Consider the following 24831-nt stretch of genomic DNA (forward strand, 5'->3'; position numbering starts at 1 on the left):
TGTCTTCAGAGTGCAGGCCTAGAAACTCCTCATTCTATGAAATACCCATAAAAACAATACACAATACAGGATATCAGGACTTGAGATTTTTAAAAACAAATTTTCTAAAAGGAAAAACAATCCATAAGTGGGGTAGGGGCAGCAGCACGTGGGTTTCCTCAAGAGGCAACTGGCATCCTCCGGGCCTCAGAGCTGCAGAGCGCAGGGCAGAGGAGGAGGAGAGGGAGGGAGGAGGAAGGGGTGTGGCACTGGGGGGGGTGCGGCTATGGAAATTCTGCTCACAGAATGGAACGTTTGTGGCTCAGCGCATTTCACTTTCTAAAGGTTGACAGGAAGAGGGACGGTGCCCACAGAAATGTCCATCCCGACCTCAGATAACAAACAAACACATCAAGAACTGACATCTCCTTGCTGTGTCCTAGGGAGCGGCTGCTCTGCTAGGCCTCCGTCCAGTGTTCCCTTACTGTGTGTGCATGTGTGTGTGTGTGTGTGTGTGTGTGTATTGCACATCTAGCCTGGGTGTGCAGAAACACACAAACATCCTGGACACCAGCCCGCCCTCCCCGAGAAGCAACGTTTGCCCTTGATGGTGGAACATCACCATTAGGGGCTTGTGGGTGAACAAAATGCCACGGGACCCGCCCACGGACAGCGGAAGGGTCCACTCCTGTCCTCTCCTTCCTAAAAACACCAGTCTCCACCCCGGGAGCCCCGTCCCCTGCTTGCTGTTGCCAAAAGGAAAGGGCTTTGGCACACGCTTCGTTACGTGCAAGCACACAAGAGAGCGAGCCCCGGGCTTCCCGCGGAGAAAGAACGTGCTGGTAAGATGCCCGTCGGGCCGCCCAGCGCTATTCCCAGCCTCAGGAGTTCTTCCTACAATTTAGACCGTGCCGACTCTCAGCCCGAGTTGGAGCCTTTTCCCGGAATTGTAGGCGAAATACAATCCCGAGGTGTGGAAACTTTCAGTACCGACCTGAGATGTTTGCGTCTGCAGATCCGGGGCAGTCCCCCAGCACAGAAGGGTCCACCCCCGGCTCTTGCTCGAAAGGCCAGGAGGCTCTGGCACCGACCCCCGGGGAAGGCCGTGCTGGTGAGCGCTGGTGCTTCAACCCCAGGCTGGCGGGGACCCAGGCTCCTCCCACTGCCCACAGGACTCCGGGGGGGACAGTGGCTTTGGCCTCTGTTTTCAAGAAGGCAGAGGTCGGCTCAGCCTCCTGCCCTGGCATCTGGACACCCGCCAGCTGGGAAGATCCAGGCATCCAGGATGCCCTGGGGATGGCGGGAGCCAATTATTCCGGGCAGCCCCGCTTCACGCTCCCTGTGGCCGGGGCTCTGGGCACAAAGTCAACATTTGGCTCTGTCCGGAAATGGCAACGGGCGGGACACTGGATTTGGCAGGGCTCCAGGGCAGAAGTCACTGAGGATGATTCTGTCTGTGTAGCCCTGGGTCTTCCAATCCGTTGGAATAATATTATAATAACCACAACTTGAACAATAACGATAGCCAACATTTATCACCTAATATGTGCTGGTCACTGTTCTAAGCTTTCTATACATAGTAATGTATTCGCTACTCACTAAAACACTATGCTATAGGTGTTATAATTAGCCTCATTTTACAGGTAAAGAAAATCAGGTGCAGAGAGGTTAGGCAACTTCCCCAGGGTCACACAGCTAGGAAAGGCAGGAGCTGGGATTTGAACCCCGGCAGTCTGGCATCAGAGAAACCACCATGTAGCCTGGCCTAAATCAGAATTTCCCTTCCTTTTTGGAGTCCTGTTACTTTAACGCCTGATCAGGCATCCAACCAAGGTCCTGGGGCCACACATGGCTTCAGGCGCTGGCCACTGGCCATTGCGACGTCGTTACTCCAGGCCCCACATCCAGGGACACGCTCATGAAGCACACTGAGGACAAGGGAAGCTGAGGACACAAAGTCATCCCGGAGTCCTTCAGGCTGGAGGCTCTTCCCTCCCCTGCCTGCATGGCAGACACCTGTCAGTGGGGACACAGCCCTGTCATAAGGACAGGCAAGGACTACGACCCACTTTGCCGGCGATAACTCAAAGTTTAGGGGTCTGTTCACATCGTCCCATGTGCAGGTGGCAGAGCCAGGGCTCAAACCACAGCCATCGGATCACTAGCCCATTGCCCGTTCTTCAGAGTCACTCGCCCAGTGAGACTTATCGCGCACACCGCCACGTACCAAGCCCTGATGACACGAGGATGAGTAAGGCGTGTTCCCTGTGCCCTGGGAGCTGGAGGCTCCGTGGAGGACAAGGAGTATAGACAGACACGACGTGCTGGCGCATGTGCTGAGACACACGTGGTGTGACGGGCCCAGTGCTGCGGTGGGGGCAGCATCGGAAGCTTCTCGAAGGAGGCGACCCTGAGCCGGGTCTCTGAGGATGGGCGGGTTTGCCAGGAGGAGCTGTGGGGAGAGGGTGTTGCGGGCAGGGGGTGTGCACTGCCCCGAGGCACAGAGCAGCGCACCAGGGAGAAGGGCCAGGGCCAGAACTCTCCGCTGGGTGAGATGGGCCGTGGGGGCCATGCAAACGCGAGGGAATGTTCCCCTGGAGGCCGTGGGGGCTGGGGAAGGTTTGTAAGCTGAAAAGGCATAAGATCTGCTTCTAGGAGAAAGCCACCCACAGCACCACCACCAGGGAGACGGAACAGGAGGAGGTGAACTTGGGAGGGCTGCCAGAACAGCCCTGGTGGGACACGAGGAGGGTCTCGACCGAGGCGGGAACAGAGGGTGGGCAGGAGGGAGGGGCCGAGAGAGCTTCCAGAAGCAGAGCTGACGGGACTTGGCGGAGGGCTCGGGGACAGGGAAAAGGATTCTCGGATGGGGCAGGAGGAGCTTGTCCGAAGGACGAGGAAAACAGTTCCTTTGGTTTGGGACGTGTCCAGTGAGCGATGGCTGGAAACATGTCCAGCAGTTGGAAGTACAGGCGGGATTGTCACTCAAGAGAAAACAGGAGGCAGGAACAGAAACCCTGGTGTCCTGGCGTGGGGACGGTGGGCGAGGCTACTGGGAGAGGAGATGTCCTGCCCAGGGAGAGGAGGGCACAGAGGAGACGAGGCCAGAGGAGACGACAGGGTGGGCAGAGAAGGGGAAGAGCAACAAGGGTGACAGTGGGAACTGAAGCCAAGAGGAGAGACCAGAAAACAGGGATCAGGAGGGAAAATCAGCTCCTTGGCAGACTTGGTGACCACAATTTTAGTGCAGTGAACTAAAGCCCTTTATTTTTCTCCCCATAGCACCTCTCATGGGCTGATGTCATAGTGTGGATGTTTACTTGGGTTGCAGAGGCTGGGGCCGCTGAGTCTGTGCCGGACAGTGTTCCCAGCACCCAACGCAGTGCCGGGCTCACCCACGGTGCTCAGCGAATGTGCTGAAAGAATGAATGAAGGAGCCAGATTTCAAGGCACTAAGGGCTAATAAAATGTAAAGAAATAGAACTAGTCTTTTTTTTTGTCCCCCAAGTTTGGCAACAAAAGGAGGAAAAATATTTATCAAGAGCCCAGAGTCCCTTCCCATAGAGAAAACTCCAGGCCCAGATGGCTTCACGGGTGAATTCTGCCAAACACTTAAGGGAGAATAATACGAATTCTAAACAAACGGTTCCAGGAAACTGAAGAGAAGGGAACACCCCCTCCCCCCAACTCATTCTATGAGGCTGGCACTACCCTGACCCCAAAACTACACAAGTGAAAAAAATTTTAACATTTTAGCAAATTGAATCCTCTGTTCAAGAGGTAGAATCTATTTCCCCAACCACCAAACCCCCTGCTGGCCTTGTGATTTGTTTTACCCATAAAAGGTGGCAAAAATGTGACATTATGTAAGTTCTCGCCAAGTCCTCAAGAGGACTCATGCACGTCTATTCTCTCTCCGCCCAGCAACCACATGAACAAGCTGGGCTGGGCTGCTGGAGAACAGGAGACCAGCTGGTGACCCGACTGCCTTTTCCAGCAGAGGCCACCCTAGCCCAGCCGGCCCCCAGCTGACCTACCAGCTGGTCACAAACACATCAGTGAGCCCAGCTGAGATCAGAAAAACCACCCAGCTGAGCCCAGCCCAAATTGTCCACCTTCAGAATCATAAACAAAATTAAGGTTTTCTGTTTGCAGCCATTACATTGTGGGGTGGTTTGTTACCCAGCAAGGGCTAACTGATACAGGGCAGACACTGCCTTGTTAGATTCAGTTCCTCAAGGACAGAAATTATGTCTCACTCATCTTCCCCAGCGCCCAACATTGCTCAGCAAATACTTGTTGAGTATTTGTGCAGCTTTTGCAGAACAGCTAATAACTGCCGTTCTGCCAATGACTGCTGCTTGACCCTGTCAATTAAAGAGCTCACCACTGGCTGCTGTCATCCAAGGAGCTCCCTATAATTATACCACCCAGCAAACCCACACCACAGCCCAGAGAGGGTTGGTAACATAGCTACAGGCACACAGCATACCAGCCAGAGAGTGAGGCTGATTTGGATTAAATTGCCGGGGCTGAGGCATCAAACTCAGGGTGTCCCTTATCCTCACACTCATTAGGTTATTAACATTCTCTCCTTCACAGAGTACCTTGTATTAGTGACTTTCAAGTAATCCCCAGGACACTGGTCACACTCACTTTAATAGCCTTTTCCTCTTTCATAAGTAACAAGAGTCGTCATTTCTGTAGATGGATTTTGCTGGCAAGTTATGGACTGTGCACCACCGCCTGCAACTCAGCCAGGCCCAAGGAGCCTCAAGGCCAGGAAACCAGGGTCCCACCTGGTTAACCTGTAAGTTAATACAGGAAGAGGACAGAGGATAGGAGACAAGCAGGAAGCAATTCAAGCAAATGAGGTAACAGTACAACGTGAGCCAGGCTGTCATCTAGCACCTTAAACAGTCAGTGACCCCATCCGTAAAGTGGGGGTGACACTAGAACACCTACCCCCTAGGACTACTGGAGGATAGTTGAGTGAAAGTAGCTAGAGCAGCATCTGGCACACAGCAAAGGCCGTGGATGTGTTACTAATCAGCACCAGCATCCTGGTCAAGGAGTTTGTCATAGGACTGGCACCCCCAGGCCTTTCCCTTCCCCAGAGAGCCAGCGTTCCCTCCTCCTGTCCACGGCCACCACTCTCGGACAGGAGCCACCAAGCAGAAATAAACTACCAGGGCGGTCTCTAGGAGGGAAGGAAATGCAAACAGGCAACAGGCAGCTCAGGGCATGTGGACAATTCGGGGACATTTCAGGCACCGTCCCAGTGATGCTCATGTTGATGTTTCCCCAGGCCTGTCATTCCCGCACTGCCTAGCTCACTCACTTTTTAAAAATTACATTTTTATAAAAGAAAACCTTATATCACAACTGAAATGGAAAGTCAGCATCGCCTGCCATGGAGTGCTGGAGAAAATAAATACAATGAAAACAAAACATTGTTATTCAATTCCAGCTAGAAGCTCTTGCTCCTAAAAGCTCTGAGTCCAGAGACAGCTTTCTATTTTTTTTTTGCTAGAACAGGATGTCACATGTGTTTGAGAAGTTTTAAAGACACATTAGCACAAAACTGAGATTTCCTCTTTGCAGAGGTGAAAGGGAATTTAAAAGGGGGTGGTTTGAAAGGGATTCTATCTTACTTAATGCTGTGTGTCCCATCCAACCAAAGCATCTGAGATCGTTCATTTCATGTGTCACCCTGCCTGGGCCACAGCGTCTCTCTGAGGATGTTTTGGGATGAGATTCATGGTGGAATCAGTGGACTCTAAGTCAAGCAGGCGGGGCTCCCTCATGTGGGTGGGTCTCACCCAATCAGTTGAAGGCCGGGATAGCACAAAGGGTGGACTTCCTCCAAGCAGGAAGGAATTCTGCCAGCCCTGGACTTCAGCATCAGCTCTTCCCCGGGTCTCCAGCCTGCCAGTTCACGCTACAGATTTTGGACTCGCCAGCCTCCATAATCACATGAGCCAATTCCTTAAAATAAATCTTAGTATGTGCATATGGGTTCTGTTTCTCTGTGGAACCCTGACTAGAACAGCACCTCTCCACTGGGGTACCCAGCCCATACGGATTCACCAACCTACCAGCTGGCAGGTCATGCCCCTTAACTGCAGACTCGGAGGGCACCAACAGAAAGGAATCCCACCATGAAAAGTTCAAGACCAGGGCAGATGCGGAGCCAGCACCGTGGGTAGCATTTCTGAGCTGGGGAGCCATTCCCATGAACTTGGAATCCCCCAGTAACATTTCCCCACCGGCATGCCTGTGGGGGCTGTGAGGTGGCCATGCTGGAAAGAAAGGCACCCCCCACCCCCACCCCCCAAATCTCACCCTTCCCACTGGAGCGCCGCTGATGATGTTGTGTCTGTAGCAATGACATTGTCCGGCCGTGGGATTGGGAAACTGCCCCAACACAATGGGAATCGCACACTCATGCAGTCTCAGCTGAAAGGCGCCGTGTGACATTAGAACCACCCCTCCCCCAGCCTCTGCCTGCATTATTTTTCTAGCACCCAGTTTCCACCCCTACGTGCCGCAGGGCTGGGGACCTCAGCACCATCCACTATCACATCTGACTGTCGGGCCCTAAACTTTAGAACAAGGGCTCCCAAACTCAGTCATGTGCCTTTCTAACCACTTGGTAACATACATACATGCATTTTAAAGAGAAATCTTTTGGCTCCCTGAGAATGGAAAAATCAGCATCACTTGCCATAAATAGAAATTGATTGTGAAAATAAATAGCATCCACCTCCCCCCCCAAAAAAAGTTCACAAATTCTGGTTTGATGCTGTTTCCTGCCAGAGAAACTAAGCCGGAGACCTGGCTGAAGAGGGAAAACAAGAGTCCAAGGGTGCCGAACACCTCAGCACCAGTTCCAGTTTTCAAACCCTGGAAGGAATCAGAAGAGTTGAAAGAGCATTGAAAAGGGAATCGCTTTGTGCCACTTGATGACAGAGCCATCTAAACTCACTGCAGCACCATGAATCCCACCCTACAGAAAACAGCACTAACGAGAGCTCTCCCTTCCTCTGACGCCAACTCTGTCTTCGGTGGTCTCCACCCAGGGAACCACAGAGCCTGTGCCCTCCCTTCCTTCCACCTCAGCCGCCCCTGGCCTGGGCCCAGCCTGTCCCAGAACTCTGGTGGGGCCCAGCTCAAACCCAGGAGCCCTGGCCCCCAGAAACCTGGTCTGGGCCTATAGAAATTCCACCACTGGGAGCTTCCTAGGAGCTAGAAACAAGGACGGGGCTGAGCGTTAAATTAAAACCGGGGGAAGCAGAGAAAGAGGAGCCCTCATGCCCTGCTGGTAGGAATGTAGAACAGTGCAGCCACTGCAGAAAACAGCCTGGCAGTCCCTCAAACAACTGAACACAGAGTGACCCTGTGACCCAGCAATCCCACTCTTGGGTATATACCCAAGGGAAATGAAGCCCTACCTCCACACAAACTTGCACACGGTGTTCACAGCAGCGTCACTCACCGATGTCAAAGGCGGTAACAGCCCAGGCATCCAGCAGTGGGTGAACAGAGACATACAACGTGCAGGTCCATGTGGGGAATATTATTCAGCCATAAAAAGGAACGGAGCACCAACACCCGCTACTGCAGGGATGAACCTGGAGGACACGTGCTCCATGAAAGAAGCCAGGCACGAAAGGTCACGCGGTGCACAATGCCATTTATGTGACATGTCCAGAATGGGCAGATCCACGGACTCAGAAAGTGGATAAGGGGTTGGTGAGGGCTGATGGGGATGGGGAAGACTGGGGAGGAGTTATCTAAAGGGTAGGGGCTTTCTCCTTGGGGTGATGAAAATATTCTAAAATTGAGGCTGGTGATGTTCACACATATCTGTGAATATATTAAAATATGATGAATTGTACATTTTAAAAACTTCATTTAAAAAAAGATTTAAAAAAAATAGGGAAGTTCTGAGTTCACTAGAGGTTGGTATTTCAACTCTTCTGTCCCCATGGGTCTAATGCCACAAGGACACCATGACCTAAGAGCTCTCAGTGGCCCCCGGATGAGGAAGGGAAGGTAGAAACCACGGGTCAGGATTCAGGGTCTTGAGCTGGAAGGGGCTGATCGGGACCGGGAGCCCCTGAACTCTCAGACCGTGCCCCACCTACAAGCCACCACCCAGCTCCACCTCTCAGGACACCCCACGAGGTGGAACACGTGTGCCCCCATTTTCCAGCCTCCTGTCCATCAGCGTGTTCCCGGAGTACACAGAAGGCGCGAGGTTCTTTGTAGGCGCTACGGCAGGACATGAAGACAGAGACTCAGGGGTCCCCGCCCTCATGGAGAGCTCAGAAGAACCGTCCGGATGGTTCAGTATCCCAAAAAACCAAGCCTGCCCCCCACCCCCCAGCGAAGCGGCACCTTTGCACGAGCTGTTCCCTCTGTCTGGAAAGTTCTTAGATCTTGGCATGACTGGCTTCTTCTTTTCATTAGGACTCAACTCCAAAGTCACCTCCTTGGAGAAGCTTCCCCAGGTCTTCCGTCTGAGCAAGCGACCTGCCCTCATCTCCTCTCCAACCACCGAACGCCATCTGCTATACTCTGATTTCTCTCTACTCACTTCTTTTTTCTGTCTTGTCCCTCTGCACTGAGAGCTCCCTAGGGTGGGGATTTATGTCCGTCCCATCACTGCTGTGGCCCCTGCCCAGCACGGTACATCCTCAAATGCCTATCTGTGGGGTAAAGGATGGAGAATTTTGGGGGGGCACCCTTCTCTCCACTCCAGGCCTCCCCAAGACGCCTTGAGCCTCCAGAGCTGGCAGGAGGTGAACACAGGGAGAATCTGGGGTGAGGGGACTCGACCTGAAGGCACAGCGTCCTCCTCCCCCGTGGGAGCCCTGCAGCCTCCAGCTGGGTCTTCTGAGTGCCAGAGCACGAACAACTCCCAGCTCCTGGTCTCCTGCTTGCAAACTGCAGAAAAAGCACCAGGGAGGCTGCTGGGAGGGGGTGGGCAGGGGCTCAGGCCAGGCCCCCAACACACCTGGGCGGGAGTGCCAGAGGATCCACCCACACGCCCAGGGAGGGGCAGGGGCAGAGGGCAAGGAGGCTCGAGGGGAGGAGGGCAGCCATGGAGGCTCACAGTCCAGGTGGGGCTCCAGCAGGAAGCGACACTGGTTCTCTAGGATCCCCAACACCCCCCCAGGAAAAGGCAAAGTGGGGAGACCTGGGTTCCCCCCAAGGGGACTGCAGGGGCCTGACTACCCTGGTAAAGCAAACCAAAGCCTCCCTTTGATTCATGTCCCACCAGGGTCGTCCGAGGACCCCTGCTATGTGCAGCACAAAATACTACAAATGCAAGGGGGGACATGAGGAATGAGGCATTCGAGATACCGTCCAATCAGAATACTGTCTTTTTAGGGTCATCACAGTCCCCCTCGTACAGATGAGCACACGGAGGGGCAGAGAGGTTAGGCGGCTCGCGGAAGGTCCCACCGCCAGTAAGTGGCAGAACTGGGGTTTGAGCAGTGGCAGCCCCAGCCACCACCTCGCCTAATGGAGCCCAGGGCTCTAGAATACCGGGAGCAAGACACAGAAAGCACAGCTTAGTCCTGGGCACGAGCAATTCATGGCAAAACTGAGGCTGTCGAGAACCCAGGCTGTGGGAAGTGCAAGAGCACACGCTTGGAGCGTCTCTCTACACCGTTAAATCAGAACGGTCTGATCGTTTGTCAAAAGCTGCCCAGGTGAGTCCAATAAACAGCAAGGTTTGCAAACCCCCAGGTAACCCTTTCATGGGTCCTTAAATGATAACATTCAGTGTGCACACAGACATGCACATACACCCATTTTACATACTACCTTTATATATTATGTGTATTTACATGTGTGTGTAAAACAAGTAGAAGCTGCCAATTCACAGGTTTCTCTCAGACTGCTCAGTTCTAGAGAGGTGAATGGATTCTTTCCTCATGCAACCTTCTTTCCGGGAGGTTTTCCCAGCACCACGACCACGACCCTGTGGCTAGAAGGCGCACCCGGTCCACGCGCAGACGGGTGAGTAATGAAAACTCACTGGCTCTCCTTCATCTTCTGTTTCCTCCAACCAGCCCTGTCCGGCCCTGCCGGAGCCACCTGGTACCCTGGGGCAAGTCACACCTGCTAACTGGACCACAGTTCCTCCCTGGCACAAGGAGAGGGTGGCATTAAAGCCGCACCCCCCATGTCCGGCCCTGAAAGTCACGTCTTAGGTCTCACGTCGGTTACCTAGGGGCGGGGCGAGGTGTGGATTCTGTCGTCAGGGATTTTCTGAAGGAGGCTCTTCGGTGAAACGGAGGAGGAAGTGGGGGAAGCGGGACACCAGAGGGGAAGAGGCCAGCAAAGAAGTGGGCTCGGCTGAAGTCCAGCTCGGCCCGGCCCTGCAGGGAGCTCTGGGGAGTGGACGGCAGCAGTTCCTCCGGCCCCAGGCAGCGGGCCGGGCTCTTACTAACCGGGCCCGCCCCGCCCCGCAGGCCTCTGCTGAGTGTTGGCCCCGAAGGGGGATGGGAGCAGGACCTCCCAGGCATCTCTGGGAGGGGCTTCTCGAAATTCTCCGGAGAAGAAGCTGTGAGTCATCGCCGAGGAGACGGGCACATCATGCAGTGAAGGGAACAGGGTGGGCACCCAGTGTCACCTCCACCACTGTGGCCATTTCTCCCTTCTCTGTGCACCACCTGCTCTACTCATTACCCACAGTTTTCTTTAAAACGCATTAAGCTGACATGGATTCATTTCCCAGTGAGCATCACACTGCAAGTGGGAAAGCAGCATCGCTCGCCAAGTGACGTTTCAGTAACACGCTTTGGAATAAATACGAGCATATTCGTTGTTAGCACCACCTGTATGCTATAGAAATCACCCCCGAGTGCCTGCCGGTGTGTGGACCCCGCCCTGGGAGGTCTACCAACCCTGGGTGTGTTGATACATTCAGTCTCTCTCGGGCTCTGGCCTGGAGGAATGTGACCCCGTGTCACGCTGGTATACACGGGCGCTGACCATGCCTGATGCAGCTCCAGGCAGAGCCAACTGCAGGAGGGAGAGGGAGCAGCTGGCCTGACCCCAGGGACCTCCCAAACCCTCCCACCGCCCCACCCACCTCACTCACCCCTGCAGCCTCTGGCCCATTGCTCACCCAAGGCTCGGGCCTCCCCCTCCCTTCTGTGTCTCTCCCCTGGGTCCGCTGCGATGCTGGGGGGACGCTGACAGATGTTGGGGGTGTCCCAGTGAACTCAACAGATGGGAACTCAACCTGTGCCCTCCAGCCCTTGCCCGGCTTAAACAAATGCCATCAGGAATAATGGCAAAGAGAAAATCTGACTTAACCTGGGGTTAGATGGCAACCATAAAGAAATGGTGCGAGTCTGAAAGATGAAAGAGAATTAGCCAGACAAAGCAGAAGGGAACGCAGAAGGAGGAGGAGAGAGGGCAGAGCAGGAGGAAGCGGCGGTGGGAGAGGATGAAGAGCTGGAACAAAGGCAGGCCAGGGGCTGGAGCAAGCCGGCACCTGGACACAGTGAAAATCCAGAAGGGGCCAGACCAGCGGGTCCCACACCAACAACACCAGGGGCACCTCGATAACTCCCCGTGCCCTGGCCCCCGGCCCCCAGAGATTCTGATGTCGTGGCTTTCAGGTGGGGACTGGGAAGTGGCATTTTACCCAGACTGCCCAGGTGATTCTGAGGGGTACCCAGCCAAGGACCTCCAAGCCTTGGGATCTGTTGCTTTAATTTAGGAGCAATTAAAACTATTTATGAATTTTAAGTAGGGGAAACGGTGGGGGGCACATGACCCCGTCAGCTTTGCATCTCTGTAAGTTCCTTCTGGATGCAGATGGAAAATGGACTGTGGCCCAGAGTGGCTGCGGAGACAGTGGTCAAGGCGCTTGTGCAGTTGCCAGCACAACAGAGGCAGAGGCCTGGGCCAAGACAGTCGCCCTGGGGATGAGGAGAAGCAGCATCTACAGAGAGGACCAGCCCGGGAGGTGGAAGACCAGCTCTGTCACCCAGGCTAGAGTGCAGTGGCGTCATCATAGCTCACTGCAGCCTCATATTCCTGGGCTCAAACAATCCTCCTGCCTCAGCCTCCCGAGTAGCTGGGACTACAGGTGTGCACCACCACCCGGCTAATTTTTCTATTTTTTGTAGAGACAAGATCTCACTCTTGCTCAGGCTGGTCTTGAACTCCTGGCCTCAAGCGATCCTCCTGCCTCAGCCTCCCAGAGTGCTAGGGTTATAGGCGTGAGCCACTGCGCCCGGCCATGGTTGTTCATTTTAAATGAGGGAAGGGATGTAAAACCCGTGGCCCAGTACACAGCTTTGCACTCTATAAATGCTGAACCAACAGTAATGATAATTATTATTATTACTACTGATAATATTGGTAAAATCTAAGTCACTTTCTCCAACCCTAAAATATCAACCTAAAACAGTTTGAGACCCAGGTCTTTTTACCTGTCTCCTGGAATTCTCTTCGAAGCCCTGGACTCCCATTCCCAGGGGCCTCGCAGGCACCTTCCCCTGGATTTCATAACCGCCCCATTAACATGACCCAGTGAACCCGCCATCAGCACCTCATGTCCAAACCACTGTTAATATCTATTAGCGGCACCCAGACTGGACACCCATCATGCCGATTAGGCATCCACAATGCCATGTTCGGGGAGGGGGTGCTGGACGACACCACCTCAGATCAGTCACCATGTCTTTGTCCCTGGATTTCCAAAAGAGTCCCGAACTGGTCTCTCTGTCTACCGAGCCCCTGCCATGCAAGCCATCCGACACCCCACCGCCAAATATGTCATCTGACCTTGCTGTCCTCACGCCTGCATAACCCCCATTGCTCACCGGATTTAGGGGTGACTATTTCATTCTCACTGAAGTTTAGGGAAAGAGGCAATTGATGACGCTATTCTCTTGGTTATAGAAAAGACTTTATTCTGCCCATGCGGCTCCTTCCCTCCTCTCATCAGAGAAAAGCACATCCATCCATTCTGGCATATCCTTCCAGACACTGTTCCTCGTATAAACATAACATAAGAAATTCTGTTTATGTTTACACAAATAGAACATTTTTCCATATTACTTTGCTACTTGGTTTTGTTTTAATTCCATAATGCCATAGAGCCCTTTCCACATTGGTGCCCGTAGATGAACCATGTTCTTTTCAACTGCTGTCAAATATTCTGCAAAGTGGCCACTGGACATTTAGGTTGCTTCCACTTTTTTCTTTCTTCTCTCTCTCTCTCCCTTTTTTGTCTTTTTCATTCCAGCAATGCTCTGCAAATATCTTCCCACCTGCCTCCTTGGCCAGGTCCTTGGGGATGTGGAAGGGAAGCCCTCCCCACACTACGCCTCCCTCCCTCCGCCCTCCCAGCCCTGCCTCCCTCCCTTTGTATTGCCAAAGCCCATAGCAGCTTAATAATACTCCTCAAGATTAAAGTGGGCAAGGCAGCCCCTCCCTCGGCCTTCCTTTGATTCAAGCAAACCACAAACATTTCAAGCCACTTCCATGTACATCAATATATCATCCCCTCTGATCCTCCGGACAACCGGTGCAGGTCATGGGGTGGAACCATGATCCTCATTAAAGATGAAGAGACTCCCTCGGCAGCTAAGTGACAGGTCTCAGTCTGGAGCTGAACACTGGGGGTGTCTTTGCAAAGAGGGGCTTGTAGGGAGAGCTCTTAGATATTTCAGGATGAGTCATGCTATCAAGAGTGAAACTCGCCCATCCCAGTCCTGTTACAATACCATCTCCCAAAAGGCAGTCACTCCGGTACTAAGATGTTTGCCAAACCCAAGGACCACCTGTGCTTATGAAGCAAATTCTTTAATTATTTAAAAAAATGTTTTAAAGTTTAAAGCATTGACTTTCATTTCAACCTAAGCAGCAGTATCTGTGAAACTACGGCTTTGCGTGCTACTTACTTTTTTCCCCCTCAAAAAAACCAACCAAGAAAAACATGTAATTATTCTTTTTTCTCTTTACACTCAGCTGCACATCTTGTGCAATTATCTCGCACACCGTCGGCAGTAACACGCCGGGGGAAACATTCATAAGATTAGCGAGACAACTTTGGGTCATATTTATTCACTACCTTTTTTTTTATTAACTTCATTTTAAGGAAAGACAGTTCACTGGAGAAGTTTGTGATCAGAGTATCAGAAAGAGAAATCTTCAGATCGAGCAACTTTGCTGTTGGGAAAACCTACTTGACCTTAGACGACGAGCTGTCTGAACTGAGGGACTTAGCTTGTCCGTCTTTCTGTCCCGCATGGTGATGACTATTGTGCATCCCAGATTTCTCAGGACAATCTTGGTGCCAACTATCACTCTGGTAACCCCTCTCTCAGCTGTGGACCCAGGGTTCTAGGAAACTTCTAGAAGCTGATGTCATCTAGCCTGCTCATGGAGGGCAGGAAACTGGAGCAGTTTATAGGGTCCCTTTTATTAAATAGATCACTAGAAGCCCAGCTTCCCAAGGACAGTGACAGCCCCGGGAACGCAATGATTCCGTTCCACAACTACTCATTAAGCACTGGCGATACTGGGTGAACAAAACCAACAGTGTCTTTGCACGGGAAGGAGGGAAGGACTCATTCAGCCGGTTCTTCTCCAGCCTCCCTTCTCCCCACATCCGGCCCCAAGACGGGCCAACATTCCCAGAGCCCAACAGCTGTGCCTGAGAGCGACCCAGTGCCCAGTGGGAAGTGACCTCGAGCCTGAGCATAGCTCCTTGTTTACCACTCTCCTGCCAGTACGTGAGTGAGCGAGGACATCCACCATCCTAGACAGATGACACATGCCATAAAAGGGCCCCAGACCCTGGGGACCTGAGCCTGGAATCCCACTGGCCACTTCCTAGCCATTGAACGTCTCAGCTGGGCCCCAGATCTAGTCCTGGGTCTGCCGCCCACTTGCTGTGTGACCTGAGCAAGTCACTCCACATTTCTGAATGTCCCTAGCTGTCAAACTGGGACTTTAAAAGGCCCTTATGCCTCTGAAATTCTCCAATCTCAGCTCGCGGCTGCCCTGAACACAGGAAGCCCTCACGCTGTCGGCGGCACGGAAGAGCCCAAGTGACTCTGGAATAGAGCAGCACTGCTGGTGTGACCACCGCCAGCCTCCGCCCCAGTGTCAGGTTACCAGGCCTGTACTCTCTCGCTGGGTGGCAGCTCTGCCTCTGATATTTTTAGACTCCCCCCTCGCTCGGCCTGTCTCTAACAAGAGCCAGATGCACCCGATTCCCGCCACAGTCCTCCTGAAATTGTACTTTGGCTAACTCTGCAGGGAGCCAGACTTCACCACTCCTAGGGGGAGGAGGGGAGCCTCTTCCCGCCACCCCCACCCCTATCTCCCAGTCCCTCCCAGGACAAGCAGAGGCTGTCACCCGAGAGTCCAGCCTCTAGTACTTCCCACGATGCCAAGTGCCCTCTTCCCCCATGCCAGCTGCCACCGCCAACTGCCTGCTTTCCTGAGACACCCTCTCACCTCCTCCTGCACGGGCGGGCGTCCCACGCCCGACCTTTAACTCACTCCTCTAGGAGAGGCCCGCACCCCCATCCCAGTGCCTGGGTGGTGACCCAGGACCTCTCCAGGGGGAGCCCCCCCCAACCCCCTTAGCCTCCGGAGCCTGTGTCAGAGGCCTCACTTGAGAATCAGCCACGTGTTGCAACACACACACACACACACACACAATTACCTGCCCCCTCTGGAGGGCGACTGGTCTCCTGCCTCCCAAACAAATCTCGCCAATCAGCCAGCAAACCAGCGCCATCCATCTGGCCTGGAAAGGCATTTATGTATTTTTGTCTCGACAGACTTCCCTTCCTGGTCATGTCTGGCGGCGTTTACTGTGACAAAGAACTGGCCTTGGCTGTGCCCCCACCGACCAGGAAGGCGGCAGAGCAGGGGCCAGGGCAGGGGAGTGTCAGTGTGCGCCTAGGATGGAAAACTGGCGGGTGGAGCCTCCCTGTGAATTACCTGTTGCTGCAAAATTGAGAGTCTGTGCCATATGCACATGGCCTTAGCTCCCACCATGAAGACGTTATGTGAGAGGCAGAGAAAAGGAAGCTGGGTAAGCATTCACCCCCATTCCAGGAAGAATGGACCCCACAAAGGATTTAAGTGCTATTACTTGTGTGTGTGTGTGTGTGTGTGTGCTCGAGCACGTGCGTGTGTGTAGGTGCTAAATGGATGTGTTCTATATTTCCAATCAAATGTCACCAAGCCCTGTTAGCCCTTCATCAACTAGACCCTGATCTGGGGTGGTGCCAGCCAGAGAGGGTGCACCCCCCTTCCCCAGGGCAGTGTCACCTCCAAGCCCCACCCTCTTCACACCACCGTTCCCACCTGGCCCTGCCCTCACCCACCCCACTTGCTGGCCGTGTCTGTGGCTTCACCACAAACGTGTTCTCTGGATTTCAGACGAATCTCAATTCTCCACTTCAGGGGCAGAGGAGGCTCAGGCGATCCCCACTCCCCAGGTCCCCGTGGGGGTGGAGGTGGCAGGATCCAAAAACCCTCAGTGGGAAAACAGGTTCCGCACCTTCCTGCCACCCCCGCACCCCTCCCTTGGCTGTGGGCTTGGCATTTGCCAAGGCCCCCGCGGGCATCCGCGCCCTGTTTTCTCCAGAAGTGTCCCCTCCCCGGCCCCCTCATTCCCTGCAAACCACCAAGGCATCTCCAGGTGGAAAAAAGGGGGAGGGGGAGGTTCAAAGTCTGGCCCTTGGCACTTACAGCTCAGTGGCCTTGAGCAAACTGACTTGTCTCTGGCCTGGGTTTCCCCACCTGCAACGGAGGAGTTTGCTGCAAACGGCTCAGGGGCGAGGCTCAGGGGCGAGGCTCAGGGCGAGGCTCAGGGCGAGGCTCACCGGGAGAAGCGGGAAGACAGGTGCGCACCAGGGCACCTGGAACCTCCATCAGCTCCGGGGCCACCCTTCCCGCTCTCGGCTCCCGGGGAAACCAGGACCCTGTCCCTTCCTCATTCTCCCTGGGCTTCCTTATCCGGAGGCCAAACTGCAGGGAGAGGTGGCCAGCAACAGTGTGTCAGTTCTGGGATTTCTGTAACTGATTCAGACTGAAGAGCAGCGCTGGCCAGAGGCATCTGCTTTTAAAAAATTGTGGTGAAATATGCATAACATCGTAATTATCATTTTAACCACTTGTACGTGTACAATTCAGTGGCATCAAATACATCCACAATGTTGTGTAACCATGACCACTATCTCTAACCCTAAACTTTTTCATCCTCCCCAACAAAATCTGTACCCATGAACTGCTAACTCCCCACTCCCACACACCCCCGCCTCCTGGTATCCTACTGTCTACGAATGTGCCTGTTCTAGGTGCTTCATAGACGTGGAATCACACAGTATTTGAGCTGGAGGCTTTATGTCCCTGTCCAAGCCCCTTACTTAGACACAGCTAGGTTACGAGATCACGGCTCATGTAAACACAAACACGCACACACACACTCCCAGCTTGGGAGTTTGCGGTTGCAGACAGTGATCCTTCCTCCAAACCTGAAGCTGGGCTGACAGCCTTACCGTAAAGCAGGGGGTGGACTCTGTGGCCTGGAGGGAGAGCTTTGCTCTGTGAGGTCTCGCTCAAGTCCAGGTGTCTCCCACGAGTCCCCCCGTACGATGTCCACATGTCAGCGCCACGTTAGACCTTAAAGACCTCCCTGGAGTGTCCTTAGGTTGCCGGATTTGGGGAGGGCGCAGAGTCCACATTCTGACCTCTAGCCTCCCCTTCCTCGGGAACCCATGAGCGTGGCCTTGCCTCCTGCAAGCCCCCCAAGCCCCGTCAGAGCTGGGAGGGAGAGAGGTGTCATCCCAGCAGCGCCCCCAGGCCCCTCCACCGCTCCGGACCCAGAGAAGTCGCTCCTCGCCGCTCGGGGGCGCGCCGGGGCCGCGGCCGGGCCGAGAGGGGCGCGCAGCCCGGGAGGACCCGCCGACCGCGCCTGGGCTCAGCCAGTCCTGCCCGCTCGGAGAGACTGGGGGGGCTGCGCCGGGACGCCGGGGTCCCTCTGCGACACTGGGAACCGCCCTGGTCTCCGAGAGGTCGGGAGTAGGGCTGGCTGGGGCAAGGGGAGCCGCCCCGACTCCTCCCCGAACTTTTCCCGCCCGCCTCGGCGCAAAAGGTGCCATTCGGGGGCCCGAACGAGCGCGTCGCAGGCTGGGGATCTGCGGCCCGGGTGGCGCCTCGGCCTCTCCCTGCCCCCCACCAATTCCGGGGGCCGCTGTCGGTCCAGTAAGTGGCGAGGTCGCGCCCCTGCTGCCCGGGCGCACGCGACCCCGAGACCCCCGACCGCGCCCCCCGCGCGGATCCCGGCCGCGCCCCCAACTCACCGGGCACTGGCGGCGGCGCTGGCAGCTGGACAGACGGACGGGCCGGGGCGCGAGGCGAGGCCGCCGGGCTGTTTTGAAGCTCTGGGCTGGGACTGCGCGCCCTACCTCCTCCCTCTCCGGCGCGGAGCCTCCTCCCCGCGGCCCCCTCCTTCCCGATCCCGCCTCCCAGGGCGTGATGTCAGGAGCCGGGACAGCCGAGGGGAGGGGCCGCAGGAGGCGGAGGGGACCCTGCAGGGAAAGGCCCCAGGCGTCCCCAGCCCGCGCCCGCCTCCCTTCGGCCAAGTTTGGGGCGGAGTCGGCGGCGAGGCCCAGGGAAAGAGGGAAGAAGGGCAGGTCCTGAGGGCTGGAAGTTTCTCTTCGCTGCGCTCCCCTCGCAGGTTTCCACGTCCCTCTCCTCTTTCCTCCTCCCTACCCCCTCCCTTCGCCCCCGCTTCTCCCCTTTTCTTCTTGTCCCTTTGGGTAAGAGGCTTTGGAATCCGGGCTCCCGGCTCTAGAAGCCCCCTTCTCGGGCACTTGTGTTGACTTCGTGAGCTTGTACTTAATCTTCCTGCCTCAATTTCCTCTTCTGCAAATGGGAGTTATAACGAGACTCCATTCCTTGGGTTGTTGTAAGGCCTGGAGGTGTAACACATCCACAGTGCTTGGTACATAGTAAATCCTCCATAAATGTCAGCCGTTGTCATTTTTATTAACTGACCTGGAAACCTGGCCTTGGTGTGGGGTGGCCCAGCAATCAGGAAACAAGGTTTAGGACGGCCCCAGGGTGCCCCCCCCATTCACTCCCTGGCCAATACACACACACCCTCGCATAAACCACTCCCTGTATCTTTTGAACACGAAGTCCTGGAATTTTTTGTCCCTGGAAATGACATCAAAAGACAAGGAACTGCCTTTCTTTCCAGACTCAGTTTCCCCATCTGGAAACTGAGAGGGCTGATCTGCTCTAGAGGCTCCTGGGAGGATGAGGTGGGGGGGGAGGCCAGAGGGGCCTGAGCCCCATCCTGTGTGTGGAAGGGGAAGTGGGACTTAGTGTATTAAAAATCAAAGAAATTCCAACACAGGGCCACGACAGTTTATTTTTTATATTTTTGTACTTTTAACAGGTTAATGTTATTTGCACACACTTAAACACGAGGCAATTGACTTGTGCCACTGACAAGAAAACGAGAAACCCTTTTAAGAAATAGTGATTTATTGCCGGAGCCAGAGTGTGCTCTGGCTGGGACGTCGTGTTCATATTTCCTGATGAGCATCTTTTTTTAATGCTGCTGAGGAGCTTTGCAATGGGAGGGCCTTGCTGGGTCTAAATTAGGGATGCCTGGGGGATTGGAGAACCCCTCCAAGACCCTGAACTTCCCTACTTGGTCTAGGATCTGACCTGCCAAGTCTCTTAATTCTATGGCTTCTCAAGACTTTCTTACTCAGGGCTGGAGAGAGGGCAGGAAGGCATTAATTTGAACTGAGTTCCCCTTCCCCATAATGGGAAGCGTGGGGTCTGACTGCTATAGAGGAGGCCAGGCAGGGGCCACCTGTCGGTCCTGTGGCCTCATGGAGGACCATGAAAACCCAGAAGTCTCTCCCAAAATGGAAAGGGCACGTAGGAGATGGAGCAGGTAGGTTTCTGCCATTTGCTGATCGTACGCCAGTCCCTTTACAAACATTGCCTTCAGTATAACACAACAGCCCTGCGAAAGAAGTCACCCTCATTTTATCCATGAAGAAACCAAGGCTCAAAGGAGCTACATAACCTGCTCAACAGCTCCATGCGAGTGATGAAACAGATTTGAACCCAGACCGACAGCATCAAACACCACTCTCCTCTTTCCAGTCTATCACCACCAAGTGCTAACCAAGCTCAAGCTATCAGTTTTGCCATATCCACCTGCCCCCTGTCTTAGTATTCACTTAATAGTTTTCTTTAAGTTAACTCTGTTTATTTTAATGTGTTTATTTTAAAAGAAAGCCCTCTATCGCCATGGTAAACAGGAAACCAGTGCCACCCACCAAAAATAGAAGACAAACTTACAAATGTAAACACTACCAAAATATAACAGTGTTAGCAAATTGTAGCCAGGTACTGTTGCCTGAAAGAGTCCATGGGCCCGGGGTTTAGGGTCTGTTAAAAAGGCAGATCAGCAAGGTGTTAAAAGCATGCAAGCACAGAGAAGTCTTTCTCCTGCTGTCATCAGAACTATTGCAAGATAACTGGGAAAGGGAATTGTGTTCTCACTCTGTGATTCAAAGCCAGGCAGTGCCTCCTCCCGGTATCTTCATCCCCTGAGCCACCTGCTGCCGGGCTGCGTCCAGACTGGGGCCAGCCTGGCCAGACACCAAGATGCCTCTCCAGCACCCAGGAAAGGAGTGCTCCAGTTGCTCCCCTCCCTGGTTTCCAAACCCTCTCCAGATCCCCACCTACCTGTCCCATTCACCTGCCACCTACTGCTCTTCATTTTCTCTCTTTAAATATACTCCTGTCCCTCCAGTAGGATTCCTGCCTTATACCTGCTTGTATCTCCTGCTCCTGGTGTTTCAGCAACAAGCTCAAAACCTCAACATGGTGTGGGGTGAAAGTAAGAGTGTGTTCCGCTGAGCTCTGGGCCCCAGTATTTCAGCCCCCCATAGTAGCAGTATACGTCCCCACCCTAGCCATAGCCTCATGATGGGCAAGCATGTTCCCCAACTTGACCTTGAGCTCAGCCGTGTGACTTGCTTTAGTCACTGAGATATGAACAGACACGACACACACGAGGAACGGAAAGGTGTTTGGGCGGTAGGGTTTGACCTCTTGCAATTTTGCCATTTCCATGAGCAGAGTATACCTCTGGTAGCCTACTGGTCCCAAATGAGAGACACATAGAGTAGTGCTGCCCTGGGTGACCTGCAGAACTTCCCTCTGAGACACACAGCCACTCCGGCCACACTGCAGACATGTGACTGAGAAATGTGTGTTTATTTCCATGCCACTGAAGCTTCATGGTTACTCGTTTTGCAGCAGTAGCTGGTTGATAAAAGGATCATCTTATATGGAGAGAGAGAGAACTGTCAGGAAGGTGCTTGAAGGTCAGGGAGGTTGGGAGGGTTGGTTTAGGATTGGGGAGAGAAGATAATTGAGAACTGAGTAATTTCTCTGTGTGTCCTTCTTGGCTTGAACATTTTAGGTTCTACTGTCTTTGTAACCTGCTCCTGCCGACTCTTGTTCTCAGAAGGAATGGCTGGGGGTGTCCATGCCCTGGTTTGTCTAGGAGAAAATCTGATCCGCAGCCTTAAGACAGCTTAGCAGAACCCCAAGTTGTGGCAGAATAAGTCATGGAGAAAACAATGCAGACTCTTGACAAGAAGGATGGGGACTTTAAAAAATATGTGATTTAAGTCCACAAAGCCATGGGATCGTGCAATGGGGATGGATCAAATATGAATGGAGTGCAGCCATCACACCCCCTTTGGGTTGGGGGTTAGTTGAATCTTGGCAGATGCCAGGGGTCTTACTAACTCCCATTTAGTGGCCGTTTCCTTTGAAAACAAACTGGCCCATAGGCTCCTGAGGGTCCCCCAGCGCCTCTGCCTCCTGGTGTTCATGCCTTTGTGTAATTGTCTCCTCTGGAGAGTGGGCTGCACCCAGTGACATGCTTCTAATGAACGGACTACGGTGAAAGTGATGAGATGTCACGTTTATGATTAGGTTACAAAACACTGTGACTTCTGTGTCACCAGCAGACACTCTACTGCCTTCCAGGCTGTGTGCTGTCGTGGAGTAAGCTGCCGTGGTCGAGAAGCCCGCGTGGAAAAGCCAGGAGCCGAGGCTGTCAGTCCAACACCCTGCGAGGACCAGGGTGCTGCCAACTCCACGTGAGCTTGAACGTGGGTCTTCCCCCAGCTCAGCCTCAGAGGAGACCCCAGCCCTGGCCGGCACCTTGATGGAAGCCCTGGACCCCCCTAAGCCACACCAGACTCCCGACCCACAGAAACTGTGAGATAGTGAATGCATGTTGCTTTATCTTGCTAAACTTTGAGGCAATTTGTTATGCAGCAGTAGATAACTAATATACGCACTAAGAGGTTGACGGGCAAGCTCTATCTGGAACACTGCTGATCTCAGGGAAGAGGGAAGATGAGATGACCACCACACACTGGCTATTAAAAGCTTCTCCGTGCTCACATTTCATTGGCAAAGCAAGTCATGAGGCCAAACAGCAAAAAGTCCCCCACTAGCCATGCTACCGTGTCCAGTGGCTTCACCTCTCAGGAGTCAACACTGTCTGAATTTGGCTTGTAGCTCTGGAAGCTTCTGGATGTAGGAATATAGCAAACACCTTCAAAGGTCCCCCCGAGTGACATTTTCTCTTGGCTACTCTTCCAGAGATGAAATAGGATCCTCAGACAAGGACTACCCAGGAAAATCCCAAATGTGAAAGTTCCAGGAAAACTAGCATTGGGTCCAAACTCTCCATCCACCAACAAAAGGCCCTGCCATCCACCGTTCTAATCACGGCTCTTCTGGCTGCCATCTTGCCACGAGAGACCCAGCTGGGCAGCCCGCTAGTCCTTGCTGTGTGAAGAGTCGGGAAATCGGAATTCCTTAAGAGTGGGATCTGAGAAACATGCTCTCTTGAGGCCATTTCCTCCCTGTCGCCCACCTCCGCAGACTGGGTTGAGGGCAGGAGGGAGACAATAGTTTCCGGATGAGAAACAAGCCCTGGTATCTTCGGACTTAAAGCTCGGAGCTCTGGGTCTCACTGCTTCTCCCCGTGGGTCGGGGTTGGAGCCATAACTTCAGGGTCTTTTTCCTGCCTCCTTTGTCTCTGATTTCTGTTGCAGAAATACCTGCAACATTCTGCAAACAGAATGAGAATTAACAGTACAAATATTGTCCACTTGACTCATGACAGAGAGGTTTGATGATTCGCCAAGGACGACGACCATGGAATTTCCAACCTCTGGAGAAACAGCCCAGATCATGCTGTCTTGGGCTGTTGCATGTCTTCTAAAGCCGTCACACGTAATGAATGCGAAAGTCTGGGAGTAGAACAAACGCGCATGGTTGTGTCTGGGTTTTTCCCGTTCTAGAAATGTTTGGCATTGGTGGACCCGGACATCTGGCTGCTTGACTTTGGTTCCGTTTTCATCAGGAGGTTTGGCTCAGAGATAGAACTCCAGAGCTCTTCCAGATTTCAATTTCCCTGAAATGCGGGCAGAAAGGGAAACAGAAGCCGGGACAGGGCCTGGTTTGCCACCACCAGAGTCATCACCACCCAAACGTCTGGAGCCCAGCATGACTCGTAGGATGTTCTTAGCAAGCCCCGGAAGAAAGTCCCCGGGTGTCCCCAGCATGGCAGGGAGGATGGAGGCCAGCTCTCTTGGCCCATCTTCTGAAAAGAACAGACTACAGTTTGGCACTAAAAAGTTGTGAAAAGAAGAAGAAAAAGTCCCCGTTGTTATTAATGTTCCATGGGCGAGCTCTCATATTCCTGGGATCTGAAGCACAATCATAAATACTATTCCTTCTGTCTATAGAAGCATCCTTTGCACTTTTCTAAATATTTTTCATTAAAAAAAAAAATTCTCCCCTTCTTTCCTTTCAGACAATTGCCCAGGGAAATAAGATTTTTCCACTGATTCACTTAACACGTACTTAATGTGACTCTCCTGTGTGCCAGGCACTGCTTGAAGCAGTGGGGGTACAACAGTGAGTGAACAAAGCTGTCCCCAACATCCCTTGATCTCGTGGAACTTGCCACCCAATGCTGGCCCGTTGCGCTCACTGCCCTGCTTGACACTGACATGCGTTTTGTTTTTCTTTCCGAGACTACTGGGTATCGTGGTGTATATGTGGGTTGTCTCTTAGGCTGTGAGACCACAGAAATAGCTTCCTAATCTGAGCGACCTCTGGCCTTGCCAGGCAACTCCAGCCTCAGGACTCCGGCCAGACTCACGCATCCTTAGGAATCTGTGGGGCTGGGGAAGTGAAGACGTCTTCCCTTGCCACCCTCCCACCCCACTCGTGCTCCCACACTTCAAAATTCAAAGAATGACACGGCAGGAGGAGACCTAGCAATTCTCGATCCTTCCCTGGCTTCTAGGCAGAAAGGTATTTAAACCCCTCTGGACAAATGAGATTCTTGATCTTAAATGTCTTCTGCCTCAACAGTCTGGAATTTCCTCCCAGTGTGGGGTTAAAATCCTTTTGGACACAGTTTGTGTCTGTCTGTTCCTCCCCTACCTGATGTCCCCTGAGAGGTGGGGGGTCCCGGATAAAGCAGCCTCGGCCTCCAGCAATCAGCACAGTGCAGATGTTCCATTGAGGGACTTCCATGACACTATTATTTACAAGCTGTAATTATTATATTTTTAATTATTTTGTTATGTATGTGCTTTCTTACTCACTGTCTTCATTCTGCAATTGAACAGAAGCTTCCCGAGAGCAGAGGTCTTCTCTACCTTACTCATCTACAATGTCTGACAGGTAGCAGGTGAGCAATCCGGGTTC

General features: G+C 53.4%; 1 protein-coding gene across 1 annotated transcript in view; it reads right to left on the bottom strand.

Annotated features, from left to right (window-relative positions):
* EMP2 (epithelial membrane protein 2) overlaps positions 1–18482 on the bottom strand; it is a 35872-nt gene extending 17390 nt beyond the window's left edge. The window contains exon 1 of the mRNA XM_045542580.1: positions 18348–18482. The gene's annotated coding sequence lies outside the window, so the exon portion shown is untranslated. The remainder of the gene's footprint in view (positions 1–18347) is intronic.
* Positions 18483–24831: the final 6349 nt, after the last annotated feature.

This window comes from Lemur catta, chromosome 2, assembly GCF_020740605.2.
Source record: "Lemur catta isolate mLemCat1 chromosome 2, mLemCat1.pri, whole genome shotgun sequence".
Taxonomy (NCBI): Eukaryota; Metazoa; Chordata; class Mammalia; order Primates; family Lemuridae; genus Lemur; species Lemur catta.